Raw genomic sequence first — 5,141 nt, 5'->3', positions numbered from 1 at the left:
GTGTGTGTGTGTGTGTGTGTGTGTGTGTGTGTGTGTGTGTGTGTGTGTGTGTGTGTGTGTGTGTGTGTGTGTGTGTGTGTGTGTGTATGTGAGAGAGAGAGAGAGAGAGAGAGAGGGATTGACGTCATAATAATGACATCACGCTGGCCCTGCCCGATTTCTCTGGTCTTATTTGGTTATTTCCCTTTAAGCGTCAAAAGTATGTGCCTTACTGGCAATCTTCTAATAATGCACTATGCTGATAAATATTAGCGGAGGATGTGAAACAAATTGTGGCAAAGTGTCATAGTGATCCAATAGATACTTAGTGAGATATTCCAGAAAAACGATGTGACACACCCACTGACATTCATAGTAAGTCATTCCAATGGCAAATTCTATTACAGGAAACCGTAGTAAAGTGGCATGAATGTACCTTTAAAGGACTGTTGGTTCGGTAACGGCTACAGAAACACTGCTCTCCATGCAGGTAGACAGGACTGCTAACTCTTTGCCTCCTTCCGACGTCAAGTAACAAAAGCTATACGTTTTTCCTATATCTTCTTGTCACCCATTTCTTTATTTCATAAACTAATATTAGGTTTGTACTGAATTAACTCGATAATCCCTCAATATGACTTTACAATTTATAAACAAGTCGACACAAACCAATAATAAGGCGTTGATTTTGTCCGTGATACAAGTGCAAATTTTCACAACTATAAGTCTTTATTTATTCACTTATTTACTTAGAGCGTTTGTTGTTTATTTATTTGGATATTAACCTTTTTCCAGGTAATGCCCTATCCCCTTTATGTTTCATCATGCGGCTCATATTTATTTATTTATTTCACTTGATCAATCACATTCTACACATTCATTTAACTTATTCTTGCAGCACACAACTATTGTCATTTAATAATTGCGATTTTCTTTATTTATATATTTCTACTGTCCTGTTTGTTATTTACCTAACTAACTAACTCACCAACTCACAAACTCACTTAATTATTAACTAGCTATTAACTACTCATTTACGCATTCACTCGCTCACTCACTGTCTTTTTATCTATTTATCAATCTATTTGTCTGTCTATCTATCTGTCTATCTATTTGTCTGTGAACAACTTTTCATCGAGCAACTATATTACATAAATATCTACTTCACGCACTTTTGATCATCCTCTTATTACTCCATTCATTTATTTTCTCAATTTTGCACAACAGTATTTTTCCACTTAGCTACAGCGTTGAAAACATTTCCTACAATATATATATATATATATATATATATATATATATATATATATATATATATATATATATATATATATATATATATATATATATATATATATACACACACACACACACACACACACACACACACACACACACACACACACACACACACACACACACACACACACACTGTAAGCAATTATTTTCAAGGCTGGTTCCAAAACTATACTTGGATTCCGAGAGTTTAATGAGAGAAAAATATCCTCAAAAATCTCACTAACTATAATCATAAAGCTGTTAGTGGTTTACTGCAATATCTAATGTAAACTAAAAAGATACAGGACAGCAAAGGCGAAAGTTCCTCACAACCCACGGTGCAGTGTAGTCTTAGATAATTATTCTGCTGAAGACCAAATGTTTCAAATCTCTAATTTTCAAAAACACTTAAGATTATACCGATATATATATATATATATATATATATATATATATATATATATATATATATATATATATATATATATATATATATATATATATATATATATATATTTATTTATCTCTCTCATTCTCTCTCTCTCTCTCTCTCTCTCTCTCTCTCTCTCTCTCTCTCTCTCTCTCTCTCTCATACTCTACTACTCCTACAACAACAATAATAAAACTGCCATAATACAAGATTCAAACAAAACTATGAAAAAGAAAAACTCAAAAGTACACTTGATGCAACTTTTTAGTATCGCTCGTTACTGAGGGGAGAGAAAAAAAAAAGTATATAAAAAAGGGGAAAAAAACTTTTGTCGTAAACCACACCTGAAGTTTTAAGAGCGGTAGGAGAGGTGTTCCATAAAATGTCCTCCTCTTCCCCCGTCCGTCCCCCTGAAAAGTCTTCTTCGTCCTCCTCCTCCTCCTCCTCCTCCTCCTCCTCCTTATCCTCCTTCTCCTCCTTCCTTCCTTCCTTCCTTCCTTCCTTCCTTCCTTCCTCCTCTTTCTGCCTAACGTCAAATGTGTCACTTACTCCACACATTTTTTATTTCCTTTTCTTACTTTCATTCCTGATTATCATGCACAAGTGTCGCCATCTAGCGGCTTATCAACTTCTGTCGCCAGCGTACGCACAGCAAAGTATATCAATTAAGTATATGCATCGTTTTCTTTTCATGATTTTAGATTTTTCTGTATAGTTTGCTGTTGAAATTTCTAATTCTTTACGTACTGATCGATTTATCCAAGACCCGGAGATGTATTCAGGAAGTTTCGGATCTATCTATCAATCAATCTATCGCTCTATCTATCGTGTGTGTATGTGTGTGTGTGTGTGTGCGTGTGTTTTCATAAGCCTCAACATGATAAGAAATAAAACACGAATGGGTGATAGATATTATATGAGTATGCAAAGTAAAAGGAAATGCAAATCTCTCTCTCTCTCTCTCTCTCTCTCTCTCTCTCTCTCTCTCTCGTAATGACCCGCACTTCCCTTCCCATCTTCCCTTCCAAGTACCACACGTGATAGCGCGGTCGGCGTGAGTGACATGTTCGGAAACACTTCTGCTCGCTCCACCACTACATTCAAAAGGCTCTACGCAAAGTTGAAGTTATACGATTTTTAAAGGTGTTTTTTTTTTTGCAGTCCTAATGATAAATTAGTTACATTCTATTTTATCAACAAAAGAAACATATCCGGCAAATCATTCTGCGGGCTTTGAAAATAGTCGTGGTAAGAGAGAAGAGCGTTTCCGAATGACTTTGAGTGTCGGGAAGGCAAGAGGCGGTGCGAGAGAAACCTAACAGTGAGAGCTTCCCACCTCCCACCACCCACAACATCCACGGAACTTGACGACTTGGCGACCGCTGGAAATAGCTCTTGTTGACATAACTTGATCTCTCGACCACTCAGAAACCCGTGACTTGGGTTCTGACGCAGAGAAAAGCTAAGAGATGAGAAAAGAACGGATGGTAAGAAAGAAGAAGGGCGAAAGAGGATAAGAGTATAAACAGATAGTTAGCGAGAGTGCGGGATAACACGAGATTAAAAGAAGTATTGCAAGAACGGATACGAGAAAGAAAGTGGAGGCGAGTATAAGTTAGATAGATAGAAAAGAAATGAATGACGCGAAGTTGGGACCAAGGTAAAAAGGAAAGAATAAACACTAGAAAGAAAGGATAGGAAAAAAAATCAAACTGGAAGAGGAAACGGTAGGAAGAGAATAGAAGTGCAATGGATACATAGCAAAGTAAGGGATGACATGGATGGGAAACAAAAGACAAGATAGATGGGAAAGGAATAAGTACAGTGAAGGGAATGGATGAGGGACAAACTGAACTTGAAGACGTTGGGAGAGGAAGCAGGACAAGGATAGCAGAGTAAACGGATAGGTAGTAAAGAGCACGCACTGCAATGATCTCAGAAGGCCTTACGAAGAAAACTGGTACAGATAAAATTACAGGGCGGGAACAAAATTCATTAGTCATCTCGGAAGCTTCTGTTCAGCTCAATATCTTCAGTAATCCAGGCTCGCATTTCCACTCTTTTCAAAGACAACAAAGATAATCAGTTGGGTTTCCAGCAGAAGTTAACTTTGTAAAAGGATCACAGAATCATGAAAGCATTCTTGAAAATTCCAATCCGACTAGTGTCGTTGTAACAAGTCGCAACAAGACGGAAAGGCAACTTAATAATATGATTCCAGGAACATAACAACATAAGGTACAGTCCAAGAAGCCAGTCTCTGTATACAACATATATATCGACATCTACCTGATATCTTTATCTTTAAATATATCTATAATAGCAATAATCAGTTTTTCTAAAGATATCATTGCAATCCAGAGCAAGTTAGTGATAGTTTTCACGGACAAAGAGACAGAGAGACATTAAAATTCACTCAAGAGTAAGACATCACTGCACAGCAAGGAATAGATCTAGTAACTGACGGCTTAGCTAGACACAAGAAGCAAATAAATGACTTACAGTTCGGATACAAAGACACAGACAATGTACACCCATAGATCTTGCGAGTAATGGCCTAGCTATAATATAATGTGTTCTTCCGTGCCCTTGTATGTTCTTCCGTACCCTCGTGTGTTCCTATCCGCCCTCATGTGATCCTCCCTGCCCTTGTACGTTCTTCCCTACCCTTGTCTGTTCCTTCCTACCCTTATGCGTTCCTCCCTGCCCTCGCATGTTGCTTCCTACCCTTGTGTGTCCCTCCCTGCTTCCAATATGATCCTATACAGATCCTTAACTGACAGCAAACATGGAACTTCGCCTCATGACTCAAATTATACGCTACTCCCGGAAGGGCGGCACGTGAACGGCGGGACCGGCGGGAGACCTGCCATGCACTGCCGCCTGTGGGACGTCCCGGCCTGCCAGCGCGGCCTGTAGGGATGGCTATTCGTGTGCGTGACAGTGGTGCCCTTACATTTTTAAATACAATACAACGCTGTGCACCAAGCTGTCTGTGGAATATTTCAGGCCAACTAAAACTGCGATGTAAAAGGCAATGAAAATATGTACGTACATGAAAAAAGGAAAGAATTTTTTTTTTTTCACTTAGCTAGCTAGCGTGTCCGTAACTCATAGTTCGTCTGTTTGCGTGTTTTCTTTTTTTCCTTTTTCTTTTTTTCTGATGGCAATGGTTAGCCTTAGCCTCTCTCTCTCTCTCTCTCTCTCTCTCTCTCTCTCTCTCTCTCTCTCTCTCTCTCTCTCTCTCTCTCTCTCTCTCTCTCTCTCTCTCTCTCTCTCTCTCTCTCTCTCTCTCTCTCTCTCTCTCTCTCTGTGTATGTGTGTGTGTGTCATTCATTCATTCATTCATTCACCAACGGTCGTCTGCCATCCAGGCAAGCGTTCCTCTAAGGAAAGACCTCACTGAGAGCTCCTATTGACCGATCTTTACGTAGGACTGAGACCACTCACAGGT

The sequence above is a fragment of the Portunus trituberculatus genome, chromosome 47 (genome assembly GCF_017591435.1).
Source record: "Portunus trituberculatus isolate SZX2019 chromosome 47, ASM1759143v1, whole genome shotgun sequence".
Classification (NCBI taxonomy): Eukaryota; Metazoa; Arthropoda; class Malacostraca; order Decapoda; family Portunidae; genus Portunus; species Portunus trituberculatus.
Note: the sequence above shows the minus strand (reverse complement) of the source record.